The 14691-nt window shown below is 41.2% G+C and overlaps 1 protein-coding gene and 1 non-coding gene across 3 annotated transcripts in view; one reads left to right on the top strand and one right to left on the bottom strand.

Moving 5' to 3' along the window:
* Positions 1–14691, top strand: part of IQSEC1 (IQ motif and Sec7 domain ArfGEF 1) — a 661275-nt gene that overhangs the window by 36288 nt on the left and 610296 nt on the right. The gene's annotated exons all lie outside the window — the stretch shown is intronic.
* LOC114806669 lies at positions 10805–10941 on the bottom strand. Its single transcript, XR_003754731.1, has one exon. It is a non-coding gene; the product is annotated as a small nucleolar RNA SNORA7 (small nucleolar RNA).

A 14691-nucleotide genomic window follows, 5' to 3' on the forward strand; every position in this document is an offset into this window, starting at 1 on the left:
AATGATTTGTTCTATGTGCAGAAGCTTAGTTGTGGGCACAAATACTTCTAATTAGCCATATTTTGAAAGCACAACAACTTAATTGCGTGTGTTACTAAATATTTGTATGAAAATAATTCATTAATAACTGTGGATGCCGGATTTTTTCTGGCAAAAAAAACAACAACCAATAGGCACAATTTTGAGTCTATTCATAGTATTAAATGATACTATGCTGCGGTCTTGACAATATTATTTGGGTTTTTCAGAAGATGCATTTGAATCTGGGTAAAAATTCAGTGTTTGTAGAACAGTCATATACAGTAAGATATATAAAAAAAAGGCTCAGCATTATAAAAATAAATGAAAAGAGCTAGCTATCAGTAGAGGCTGAAAGGGGAGGTAGATTTCCTATTAATAGGAAGGTAACACATGCTGAATAAAAACACTTGTGGTGTAAACACTCACTGCATCAAATTAAAAACCTCTATAATTCAGCTGTGGCTGAAGTGATTGCACCTTTCATAATATCCACTGTTTTGCGTTTAGGAGAAATGTACTGTCATTTCTCTGTATCTCCCTTTTGGACCCTCTATTCCCAACCTGTTTTTGATTATTGAGCTGATTTTACCAGGTTGCAAAAAAAACCCTTTAAATCTTTAAACCCTACAAAAACAGCTGTATATACAATTGCATGAAGTCAAATGTTTTTGATCTAGAGTCAAATATAGTTCAGAGAAGTACAAATACTTTATAGAACTATAATAAACTTCTTGTTTCAAAAATAGGTTCGCAAGTGATGTAAAAGGGGGTTTGGGGTAGAAAATAGATGACTATTTTTCTGTCTGTCACCGAGGAAATAGTGTGCAGATGAAATATTAATATTAAACTCTCTATATGGTTATCTTGAAAACTACTTTTGTGAAGGTTGCTTGGCTATGCCTTCATGAAACAATCTAGTAAAGCTTTCAACCTGAAGCAAAAAAAAAATTATGGCAGGAAAAGACTCCCTCTCCTTTCATTATTATAAAAGTGTTAAACAATAACATTCTTACTGATCATATAATTTTGCCTCAAATGTTAAGATTCAATGTGACTACTCCAGATGTTTCTATGACTTGATAGCTTATGATTACTGTGCCTGGCATTCATGCCTTGTATATGATTGTTTAGTGTTATCCCAATCCTAAAATGTGAGGCAACAGATGATGTCTGTCCCAACTGTAACTTTATTTTGAAGTATTTAAGGCCAAGCTCAGATGAATGCATATCCACAGACACATCCCTTCCATTTTATGGGCTGGAATATTTTCCAAGAGCTTTCTCTCTAAATTATAAAACTGAGGGGGAGTTTTGAAAGTTTCTGTCTCTTAATCTATGTTAATTTATATATATACACACGTATATGTGTGTGTGTGTGTACGTGGTATTAACTAATATGTATGAAGGTTTTTCAAATTTGAATCTCTGCTAAATGAAATTGATATTCTATGATACAGCAATAAAATAGAATTTATTTAGATGCTCATCATTTGACTTCAAGATTGCTGTTTGGTGGCCAGTATTCTGTGAAACAGCAATAAAATAGAACTGCATTGAGATGCTGGTCATCTGACTTCTGAGAAGTAGCATGGCATAATGGATAGAGCACAGGCCTGGGAGTCAGAAAGTTATGGGTTCTAATCCCAGCTCCGCCACTTATCTGCTGTGTGACCTCAGGCATATCACTTCACTTTGCTGTGCTTCAATTACCTCATCTGTAAAATGGGGATTGAGACTGTGAGTCCCACGTGGGACAGGGATTGTGTCCAACCAGTTTGATTGTATCCATCCCAACACTTAGTACAGTGCTTGACACATAGTAAGCACTTAACAAATACCACAATTATTATTATTACTGTCATTATTATTGCTTCAAGATTACTGTTTGGTGGAGAGTTTTCAACGTTTTCCAGTGGAATGTGAAAACATTTGAAATGGCTTAATCTTATACATCCTGTCTGTCACCCTTTGGACTGTAAATTTCTAATGTGGTGAATGCAAGTTTCTTTTGATTACTTTTATTTATCATGGTGCCAGATTTTCTAGAAAATCCTAGCATTTACATATTAATTGTATTAATTTTTGCTTTGAAAATCTAGTCATACCCACAATTATATTCGTGTCACCACTGTTTCAGGGCTCATGAAAATGTGGAATTTCATATTATTCTTTAGCTAAATAAATCAACTAGCTTCCACCATAAGTGTTGTTTCCATGGATTAGATATAGAGCTAAGTCCATTGATAATCTTTATTTATCCAATAATCAATATTTTCATAAGAACATTAGTCAAATTGAAGCTTCAAAAAAGTCACTTAAAGTTTTAATTGCATTAATTGTACCTACCGTAATTTCAGTTTGTGTTTTACAAATAAAAATAACACTACTCTTTAGTATTTTGACAGATGGATTTTTTTTAATGAACAGCATTGAAATAAGGTTTAAAAATAATTACAGAATCATTAAAAAATGGATATGATCCTTTTATTCATTTGAATGTATGTAATTGCCTATGAAATAGTATTCTAAAATGCTGTCTAATTAAACAGCATGCAATAGGCAGAGGAGTGCAAAATGAATTGCAAGCCACAAATTTTGTTCTCATGAAGAAGTCCTCCCTTGCAGTGGGCATGAAGTAAGAAAATATTCCCAAATCCTGCTCTCCCCATTTGATTTCTTTTCCCACAGCATCAACTACAATGTCCTTTCAAAATCACAGTGTGTTGTAGACTGGACCACTTCCTCAGAGGTTTGTGACCCAGGTAGCCTAGCAATGTCCTCCTGGAAGTCTATTTTTTTTTTGAGGTCTCTAAGACCTTCCCCAAACAGAACTACTCTACCCTAGCCATTAAAATGAGAACATTAGAAAGTCAGGTGGGGTGTCTCAGGTCACAGGAATTGGGCATAGAGCAATCATACATAACAATTAACAGTAAGCGTTAACGGTAAGCATTATAAGATTATTAAGCATCTCATTGATGGATAGCATGTGATATAACTCATTAACATTTTAAAAGCCTCTGTAATAGATCACTAGAGGTGATCACTATGCCATTATGAATCTCTGAGTTTTTCAGATAACCAGATTCGACAAAGGAATAGGTCTTAATAACTGATGGCTACCTTATCACATTATGTTTGTCAATTAAATTTAATTGGGTTTCTTAATCCAGATAGGAAAAGGAATAGAAACCCAGTTAGAATGTGAAACTTTGGCTCTCAGTCAATTTTTCCATGAAAAATTTTAGCTGGATTGTTTTGCCAGAATGGGACAAGAGTCATGACTTGCACAGGTCACTTTCCACATTAGATCAGGAGTGAGAGAGGAGGGTGAATCTCTGCCTTAAACAGAGGTGGGAAGTCACCCTAGAAAAACAGAACAAACATTCACTAATATGGTATTAGGAAAGTTGAGTCAAAACTGTTAGCAGTGCTGATTATGGTATTATAATGGCAACATCAACTCTAAAGCAATGGTTCCCAATTTCCTTAACTGGAGACACCCTGAAACCATGTTGTAGCTTTCTTGGCAACTTTTTTTTTTAAAAAATGACATTTGTTAAGTGTTTATTAGGTGCCAGGCACTGTACTAAGCTCTGGGGCAGATACAAGTTTACTAGGCTAGACACAGTCCATGTCTCAAGTGGAGCTCACAATCTTAATCTCCATTTTACATATCAGCTATCTGAGGCACAGAGATGTTAAATGAATTGCCCAAAGTCACACAGCAGACAAGTGACAGATCCTGGATTAGAATCCAGGACCTCTGACTCTAAAGCCTGTGCTCCTTCCACTAGGCCATGGTGCTTCTCCTATAGTATAAAACCTAACCCTAACCCTAACACTAACCCTAATTAGCTTTTATACAATATAGGCAGTCTACATACAGCAGAGTATACAGGAAATAAATGATAAAACCTTTTATTTTTCAAAGTTACCAGTTTTGAATACGTGATTATTATTTTAGATTCACATTTATTTCAATTAAACCTGGAAAGACAAATGATCCATATTTTCCAAAACAAGTTTTAAAGAATTGCATTTAAAAAAAAACAAGAACATGCAGCATCCATCACTGAATATAAAGACAGAAATGGCCAATGGAGCTTTTGACAGATTGAAAGAGAGAGTTTGGCAACAATAATAATAATGATGGTATTTGTTAAGTGCTTACTATGTGCCAAACACTATTCTAAAAGTAGAGGTTTAAGCTCCCCACCAAGTTGAAGGCCTAGCATCGTGGTGTAGTGGAAGGTCATGGGTTCTCATCCCAGCTCTGTCACTTGTCTGCTGTGTGACCTTGGAAAAATCACTTCACCTCTCTGTGTTTCAGTTACCTCATCTGTAAAATGGGGATTAAGACTGTGAGCCCCATGTGGGACAACCTGATTACCTTGTATCTACCCCAGTGTTTAGAACAGTGCTTAGCACATAGTAAGTGCTTAATAAATACCATTATTATTATTATTATTATTATTTTTTAAATGGGGATTGAAACTGTGAGCCTGCCGTAGGATAGGAACTGTGTCCAACTTGATTTTCTTGGATCCACCCCAGCGCTTAGTACAGTGCCTGGCACACAGTAAGTGCTTAACAAATACCACAATTATTATTATTAGCATTATCATTATTGAAGTGGTGTTCAACTTTCCATATGGTTTAAGACCTGGACTTATTACACAAGACGGTCAGTTTCATGTGCAGTTTCACCATCTTCACCTGCAAACAAGACTCAACACGGAATGACAGGAAGAACTAGCAACAGTGAGGCCCTGGAACAAGGCCGATTCACCAGAATTGAAGCAATCCTCACACCGACACAACTTCACCAGGTAGGACATGTGAGGAGAATGGTTGATGGCAGAACACCCAAGCTGCTGCTGTGTTGTGAATGGGAGTGACTGTTAGCAGGAAGGATAGAACAAATGATTTAAAGACATGACGAAGCCCAGTCTCAAAACACTGTGACTTGACAGTGGACATTTAGGAGGCCATTGCAGCAGACAAATCAGACTGGCAAGCAGCAACTGGGAGAAGGGTGGCTCTGCTTCAGCAAAGAGTTTGTGAAGGACAAGATACCAAGAGGCTGGCCGTCGATGGACAAACACATTAATACTGCAAGAAACTATCTCTACATGCACACAACAAAGGAGGAAGTGTTGGACTCATCCCTCTCTTCAGTCACATAGAAGTAGGATTTCTCTGTCAGTAACATCATCTTTAAAGACAGAGAACAGCTTTTGCACAAGCATATTGATTGATTGATTGACATATGGAAATCAGTGGAACCTCTTCTCACCATTTTAATTCATTTTACAAATTGAGACCCCTGGGATGGGAGAGATTTCCAGCTGTATTTTAGCCAAAAAAAAATTCACATTTCTCTTTCTGAAGTCTTCCCTTTTCTTACAGGGGCATAGGGCAGATATCCCTTTAATATACTGATTTACAAAGAACTCTGTCAAAAAACCACTTCCTCAACCCCAAACTGTGGCCCTGGCTGCAATTTCAATGGAAGGAGATTCATATGAGTACCATCTTCTGATAAAAATGGCACATGTATATGCTTAAAACAAAGCTCCGAAGCCCCCAAAATTAGCTTCAGTACCTAGTTAAGATGAAAAGAGAAAACACCCATGCACCTTTTTAGCCACATAAAAAGGATTTTCTTCCTCATCTATTTCAGTCATTTTTGTTCACTTGCTGATTTCCTTTTGGTGTCCCCAGTACCTCTGAAGTACTCTAATGTGCCCTGACACATTACTAGATTTGGAAGCTTGCTAGAGGATAATAGAAGCCTAGTTACCTACAGTTCTCTCTATTTCAGGGGCATTCCTTTATTATAATGTGGTGTATTATACACCCAGCACCAGTGTGACTTAGTGAAAAGAGCATTGGTCTGGAAGTCTGGAAACGCAAGTTCTAATCCTACCTCTGTCATCGGCCTGCTGTATGACCTTGGGCAAATCATTTTACCTCTCTGGACCTCTATTTTCTCATCTGTTAAATGGGGATAAAATACCTCCTTTCTCCCATCTTTTATATGGTGATCCCCCTATGGGACAGGGATGGTATCTGATTTGATTATCTTGTATTTAATCCAGTGTTTAGCACAGGGCTCTGGCACAAAGGGAGATTTGGGTGGGTTTTTTTTGTTATGGTATTTGTTAAGCACTTATTATGTGTCAGGCACTGTCCTGAGATCTAGGGTAGATACAAGCTAATCAGGTTGGACACAGTTGATATTCCAAGTGGGGATCACAGTCTTAATCCCCATTGTACAGCTGAGGTAGCTCAGGCACAGAGAAGTTAAGTGACTTGCCCAGGGTCACATAGCAGACGAGTGTCAGAGCCAGGATTATAACCCAGGTCCTCTGATTCCCAGGCCCATGCTCTTTCTAAGCTAATATCATAGTCATCCTCATCAACTTACTGTGTTAAGGGCACTGTACTAAGTGCTTAGGAGAGTACGATGTAACAGTTGGAATAGAGGGGAAGAGAGACTTTACTATAAATAATTTATAATATGCAGTAGTCAAGGAGAGATAGGATAAGTCCTCGGATCAGCATAGTAGTAGTTTGGATGGAGAGGAAAGGGTGGATTGTAGCAATGTTGTGAAGGTAGAACCAACAAGATTTGGTGACATATTGAATTTGTGGATTGATTGAGAGAGATGAGACAAGGACAACACCACGGTTATGGGCTTGTGAGATAAGGAGGTTAGTGGTATTGTCTACAGGGGAGATGGAAAAGACAGTGGGTGGGAAGATAAGGAGTTCTGTTTTGGGCATGTTATGTTTGAGATGTTGGCGGGACATCCAGGTAAAGATGTCCTGAAGGCAGGAGAAAATGCAAGACTGCAGAGAAGGAGAGAGATCAGAGCTGGAGATATAGAATTGGACATCAACAGCATAGAGATAGTAGTTGAAGCCATGGGAGCCTTGGAGTTTTCCAAGGGAGTGGGTGTACATGGAGAATAGAAGGGGACCCAGAACTGAGCCTTAAGGGACCCCCACTGTCAGAGGGAGGGAGGCAGAGGAGGAGCCTGCAAATGAGACTGAGAAGGAATGGTCACAGAAATAGGACAACCAGGAGAGGACAGTGTCAGTGAAGCCAAGGTTAATAATAATCTAATACAAATGAATTTTCCCAAGCACTGAATGTGGGCCTGCACACCTTCTAGGCATTAGTTTCCTTGGGTATCAATTCATCCTTAGGATTTATTGAGTACCTATTGTGTATAGAGCACTGAGAAGCTGTGTGACTCAGTGGAAAGAGCCCGGGCTTGGGAGTCAGAGGTCATGGGTTCAAATCCAGACTCTGCCACTTGTCAGCTGTGTGACTGTGGGCAAGTCACAACTTCTCTGTGCCTCAGTTACCTCATCTGTAAAATGGGGATTAACTGTGAGCCTCACTTGGGGCAACCTGATTACTCTATATCTACCCCAGCGCTTAGAACAGTGCTCTGCACATAGTAAGCGCTTAACAAATACCAACTTCATCTTCACTGTACTAAACCTGAGAGAGTATAATGGAGGGAGAAGGCATGATCTCTACCTAAAAGGAGTTTGTAATCTAACAGGGAAGGCAAAGCAAAAATAATTTACAAATAGGAAGAAGTGGCCTAAGAAAATGCTCAGAAGTGGGAGTCATGGGACTCGGGCTCTAGTCCACTTGTCTGCTCCGTGACTGGCAAGTTACCTAACTTCTCTGTACCTTAGTTTTCTCATCTGTAAAATGGGATAAAATACCTATTCCCCTCGCCTTCTTAGACTACAAGGCCTATATGGGACAGGGACTGTGTATAATAATAATGGTATTTGTTAAGCGTTTACTATGTGCCAAGCATTGTTCTAAGCACTGGTGTATGATCAGATTATCTTGTATCCCGGTTATTGGCACATAGTAAATGCTCAGTAAGTATTATTATTATGATTATTATGATTATTATTATACTAAGAAGTGCTAAAATAGTAGCCCCAAAGGTGAAGCAAAAATTTTGAGATGATCGTTGGGAGGATGTGATCTGAGGAGCAAAAAACTAAATCCAGGAAAAAGCCTCCTGGAAGAGGTGGGATTTCAGAAGGGGTTAGAGGAAGAGGAGGTTTCAGGTTGGCAGATTTGAAGGAGAGGGGTGTTCCAGGCAGGAAAGGCACTGATGGTTATGCAATTTAAGCCCCTTTGTCCAGCAATGGGCCCACACGGAACTATTGGTAGGAAAGTCTGATTCCCTAACTGGGGCTATACTCTGCCCCAGACTGAACATAGGGAAGACATGAATGGAGAGTGGGAAATAGTTTTCCAAGAGGGATATCAATTTTTCCATATGATTCAACTTCCCAGAGCTTGGCCAAATCAATTTTTTTGAAATGATTTTCCACCTGTGCAGCTATTTCTCTCTTGATCCTGCCAACACTAATGTTTAAATGCTAATCTGCTGAAGAGTAGTTTATGGCCATCCCCAAATCATTATTTTTCAAGAAGCCCAGCCTCTTCTTAAATGGAAAACTCTAAGTAGGCTGCTTTTGGAGCAAAGATGTGCAGTAAAGTGAAATTGCCCAGCAGGAATCTACTGTATGCTTTAATTGCTAAATATAAAGTCACCTCACAGACATAAACCTTTTTTCTTTTATTCTGCACTGCACGCTACTTATCATCCTTGTTGTCAGCAAAAAATATTCCTGCATTTTTAGCTAATGTGAAATGTATCATATTATTCTGAAACTTGCTGTTTCTCTCCCCATGAAAGGTAATAAATTTATTTTTCTTCTCCAGTGCTCACCTCTGCTTATTTTGAAATGTGACTCTGGTTTGCCAGCAGTGCTCTCTCCGGTTGTTTATAAGGCTTTAATAAAGCAGCAAGAGAAATATTAAAGAGGCAATATAAATATTGGAGCCTGGAGTGCCGGATCCATGAGATGGAAGGAAGCCATCTCCCCGACGGGATTGGCACGGTGGGAGGAAAGCCATTAGTTTGGCCTCCCCAGCTTTTTGCGCAGGGCAGGCAGTCATAGCTAGTCAGACCTACTCCTTAGAACCAGAAGGGGAACCAAAATGCCACTTTCACTTTTTACCTTTGGCTGGCACTGCTTCCCAGTGGACTTCTTGTCCCCTCAAGTGGCTAGGATCAGGCTCACCTTTGGCCGGGCCTTAGAACTTGGTGAAAGTGAACCGGGGGCAGGCATCTTCCCTGACCCCCTCAACGCCCTCCCCTCAATTCTCCTAAACAACTGGGAAGCTGCTTTGGGGCTCACATGGGGGACCAAGCCCGGGAGCCACAGCAGTATCTCTGCAAGCCCCGTACCACTCAGCTGGCAGAGGCAGAAGATGGTGGCTCCGAATGTCTGCAGAGCCGGGTCGGAGCCTCCATCTTCTGCCTCTGCCAGCTGGGTGGTACAGGCCCCAGCTCTGCTGGCCCATTCTGGACTGGGCACCGTAGCCACTGCCACTTGCCTGGACCATGTCTTCATCTGTCATATTCTCCTAAATGCTGAGTACAATACTCTGCACACAGAAGGTGCTAAATAAATAGCATTGATGATGGTCTAGACTGTAAGCTCGTTGTGGGCAGGGAACGTGCCTACCAACTCTGTGATATTGTTACATTGTACTCTACCAAGCACTTAATACAAGTACCTCACCTCCCTTCTCTCCTACTACAGCCCAGCCCGCACACTCCGCTCCTCTACTGCTAACCTCCTCAGTGTACCTCGTTCTTGCCTGTCCTGCCGTCGACCCCTGGCCCACGTCCTACCTCTGGCCAGGAATACCCTCCTTCCTCACATCTGCCAAACCTGCACACTTCCCCCTTCAAAGCCCTTCTGAAAGCCCAACTCCTCCAGGAGGCCTTCCCAGACTGAACCCCCTTTTTCCTCTGCTCGTCCTCCCCTTCCCATCGCCCTGACTGCCTCCCTCTGCTCTAGCCCCCTCCCTGCCCCACAGCACTTGTGTATATATGTACATATTTATTATTCTATTTATTTTATTAATGATGTGTATATATCTATAATTCTATTTATATTGATGCTATTGACGCCTGTCTACTTGTTTTGTTTTGTTGTCTGTCTCTCCCCTTCTAGACTGTGAGCCCGTTGTTGGGTAGGGATTGTCTCTGTTGCCGAACTGTACTTTCCAAGCACTTAGTACCATGCTTTGCACACAGTAAGTGCTCAATAAATGCCATTGATTGATTGACTGATGGTGATGATTATGGTGAAGGTGGTGGCAATGGCAGAAGACTGGAGATGGCGCATCAGCAGAGGGGGATTACCCTCTCCCCTTCCTCGCCCCTTCCCTTATATTTTCTTTTCCTCTTTCCCCTTTTCTTTTTCCCCTGTCTCTCTGTTCCTCTGTCTCTGCTGCCCCTATTCCCTTCTTTTATTAGCTGCTCCCGAGACTGCCAGCATATCTTGGACCTCTTTGGGCCCCCACTCAGTTAAGGGCTCTTTTCTTCAAGGGAAGGGGGGTCTTTCTCTTCTGGAAGTGATACCCTTTAAAGCCCCTCACATCTCCACTAAAGGTGGACCCCATGCTCAAAATGAAAAGTTATCCCCTCTTTGTTGTCTTATTCTGTCGAGTCATGTCCAATCCATAGCAACGCCATGGACATATCTCTCCCAGAACACCCCACCTCCATCTGCAATCATTCTGGTAGTCTATCCGTAGAGTTTTCTTGGTGAAAATATGAAAGTGGTTTACCATTGCCTCCTTCCATGCAGTAAAACTGAGTCTCCGCCCTCAACTCTCTCCCATGCCACTGCTGCCCAGCACAGGTGAGTTTGGACTAGTAGCAGACTGTGTTCCACTCACTAGACACTGCCCAAGCTAGGAATGGAATGGATATGCCTCTGCTTGACTCTCCCTCCCATAATCAGACTGGTAGAGTACTGGAAACCCTCCAGGTGTGACACTCAGAGGATCCCCCTTTTAGTGGGCTATTAAGAGGCTCATGTTTTAAATCAAGTGCTGCCATGAACTCAACACACAAGGTTTATATTGGAAAGACATCACTTGGTGGAGTCCAACAAGATAGCATCCTTCTCAATAATTAAAAAAAATTAACATTCATGGTTTTGAGAGCAATTGTTTCATATTGGTGTTGTAAAAGTGGGGACTTGTAACTTGAAGTGTATGTGTAGTTTTTACATCAACATTAGTCGATTGCTTATGGATTCTCATTGTAACACCTTGAGTGTCTCTTAAATGTGTGTTTTTCTTCAAGTCATTGGCACAGTAGCTTAAATGCTGAAGCCAGGGAGTGTGCTAGGCCTAGAGTACAAAAATAGCTCTTCTTCAAGGGGCCCGTCCTTAAGTTCATTACGACTAACTGGGGAAATTAACACTAACCTGATGCTGTGAGTTTGAAAATCATTCAAGCAACTTGGGACACGAAGTTATTTTTAAGATGAGACTGTGAAATTGGTATTTGAGCAGGAGGATGGAGCAATCTGTGATTCCTTTTCGGGCAAGAGCCCTGCTTTTTTCCTGTTCATTAATGGTGGGACTGGTAGCTCTGGATTTCCCTTTTGGCAGGGCACATTTGTTTTGCTGGACTGTGAGCTTCTTGGCCGGCTATCAGGATAGGGGGCTCTGAATGCAGTTGTCATTAACCTGTCACTGTACTGGGGCCAAGTGTTTTCTGGCATACTCTCCTGGCTGGCCTATAGGGTTTTCCAGTGTGATTTTATTGTGGGCATTTAGATGGTGGGGAGAGGCTATATATAGTTATGGGGTGGCTGAGTGCTTATTGGAACCATGAAGTAAAAGCTTTGGAACTTTAAGCTCTCCCTCTAGACTGGAAGTTCATTGTAGACAGGGATCATGTCTACCAACTCTGTTATACTGTACTCCCCCAAGATCTTTGAACAGTAAGTGCTCAATAAATACAATTGATTGGTCGATTGATTGGATTGGGTTCCTTGGAGCTAGGGATTATAAAGGAGGGAAGTCAATATGGTATGAGAAGAGAAACCTTAGGAGGTTGTGGGACTCCAGGTTTTTTTCCTTAGGGATGGGGGTCACTTCATTAGAGTTAAAATTATCATTCCATTGAAGGGGACCAACTTACCATCAACCAAAAGCTATTTATTGAGTGTCCCTCGGAGTCTTTTTGAAGACTAGACCCATACTCTTCCTTCATATAGTTTACAATCTAATAAAGAGAGGTGAGAACAATCCTTACAGAGTAGAGTGCACTGAGAATAGATTATCATTATTAAGTGCCGTTGAGCCGTTTTCCGATTCATAGTGACTCCATGGATATACTTTCTCCAGAACGTCCTGTCCTCTTGAGAATAGAAGCCATCATTATTTTCAAACTTTTGACCTGAGCCTGACCAGCTCTCTTCTGATCAAAAATGCATGGAAAAGGCAAAAATATCAATGATGATCTTAGCACAGATCCAATAGTCTACAGTGACAAAAAAGAACTGAATGCTGTCAAACAATTCTGTAACCTAGGCAGTACACTATCCACCGATTCACTGATAGACAAGGGAGTACAAGGCTGGATTTAAAAAAAGCCAGCAATTCCTAGGAGATTGTCAAAAAGAATGCAGAGACAATGTGGCAGAAGATCAAAATGAAAGGCTACACATCTGTAGGCTATCCAATACCCTATAGTAATCAATCAGTCAATCGATAGTATTGATTGAGTACTTACTAATTGCAGAGCACTGTACTTAGCATTTAGGAGAGTAGAATATAACAGAGTTGGTAGACGTGTTCCCTGCCCCCAACAAGCTCACAGTCTAGAGAGGGATGCAGACATTAATATAAAAAAGTTACGGATTTGTACAAAAGTGCTGTGTGGCTGTGGCTGAGGTTAATGCAATGCAAAGACAACACAGAAGGGAGTGAGAGAAGAGGAAATGAGGGCTTAGTCAGGGAAGGCTCTTGGAGATGTGTAGTTGTGAGATCTTGACCCACCACTGCACTACATTTGGCTTCCCGAGCAGTTCTCTTAGTGTTCTCTACATGATATGCCCTACATCAAATGACAAGATAGAATCATAAACAACAAAGTCCCAGAATGAGGGTAGACCATTAGCATCAAAGCAACATTCACTTAAAAACAGCTTGGTAGCTGCTGTGGTCTTCACTATTCTGTAGTCACTTTGATCATCTGCCTCCCACCCCCTAAATGTGGAAACCTTGAGGGACTCCCACAGAACTGCCTCCCCTTCTATTCTCCATCTACACACACTCCTTTGGATACCTCATTCGCTCCCATGACTTCCGACTACCATCTCTATGTCGATGATTCCCAAGTCTACATCACCAGCCCTGACCTCTCCCCTCTTCAATCTTGCATTTCCTCCTGCCTTCTGGACATCTCTACTTGGATGTCCCACCAACACCACAAACTTGAAAAATCCAAAACAGAACTCCTCATCTTCTTACCCAAGCCCTGTCCTCTTCCTGTCTTTCCCATCACTGTAGACAACACCACTACCCCCCCGGCTCTCAAGCCCATTACCTTGGCATTGTCTTTGCCTTGTCTCTCTCATTCAACCCACATATTCAATCTGTCACCAAATACTGTCGGTTCTACCTTCACAACATTGCTAAAATCCACCCTTTCCTCTCTAACCAAACTGCTACCACATGAATCCATGGACTTGTCCTAGCCCACCTTGACTACTGCATCAGCCTCCTCATCGATCTCCCTGCAGGCAGGGAACATGTCTACCAACTCTACTGTATTATACTCTCCCAAGCATTTAGTACAGTGTTGTACTCTTTTTTTAATGGTATTAGTTAAGCTCTTACTATGTGCCAGGCACTGTGCTAAGCACAGTGTGGATACAAGATAATCAGGTTGGACACAGTCCATGTCCCACATGGGCCTCACAGTCTGAATCCCCATTTTACAGTGCTTGCTAAATGCCACTGATTGATTGATCATTAATGAGTTCTGTAGTTGATTAATCTTTGTGTGCACTTTGCCTGCCTACTTGCTCATTTTATTCTGTGCCCCAGCAGTAACCTGCTAGGCAAGGAAGAGAGTGTGGGAGTGGGGTTGCACAAGCCACTATCACCACAATTAATTCATATACACAGATTCTAAGTCCTGAAGTTTCAAAATCAAGGCTTGTCCACTGTTTCCACTGGAAGACTCCATCACCACCATTTGGAAATTTGTGTCCACTTGTCTCCTCTGTTAGATTACAAGATCCTTGAAATTACAAGATTCTTGAAATTACACGCTCCTTGAAGATGGAGATTATGTTTTCTATTTCTCTTGTATGCACCCAAGGACTCATTAGAGAATTCTACCCCCAACAGGTGCCCAATGAATGCTGTCAGTAATGATGAGGAGTATGATAATGATGTATAAGATTATATATCTAAGAGATTCCCTGCCCTTCAATGCAAATCTGGCTGTATCGACCAAACATTATTGGGCTATTCTGATTGGAGCATTATTTCCATCAGGCAGTCTCAGAATAGACCAGGAAATACTTCTTCAGTGTGTCCAGCAGTTTTCCATAATGTCATACCATCCTTTCCCAAGGCTGCAGCTGAAATCTAGTCTTTTTCAAGTGATTCTATTGACATGTGTTTGCCCGCCTGCAGGGTGCATGACCACAGTTCTCCTTCTGTTCTTCTTCCCCTGGAGATAAATTGGTGTGCAAGTAAACTCTCTTTCTTTAAATCCTACCAAAGGC

This window comes from Ornithorhynchus anatinus, chromosome X1 (genome assembly GCF_004115215.2).
Source record: "Ornithorhynchus anatinus isolate Pmale09 chromosome X1, mOrnAna1.pri.v4, whole genome shotgun sequence".
Taxonomy (NCBI): Eukaryota; Metazoa; Chordata; class Mammalia; order Monotremata; family Ornithorhynchidae; genus Ornithorhynchus; species Ornithorhynchus anatinus.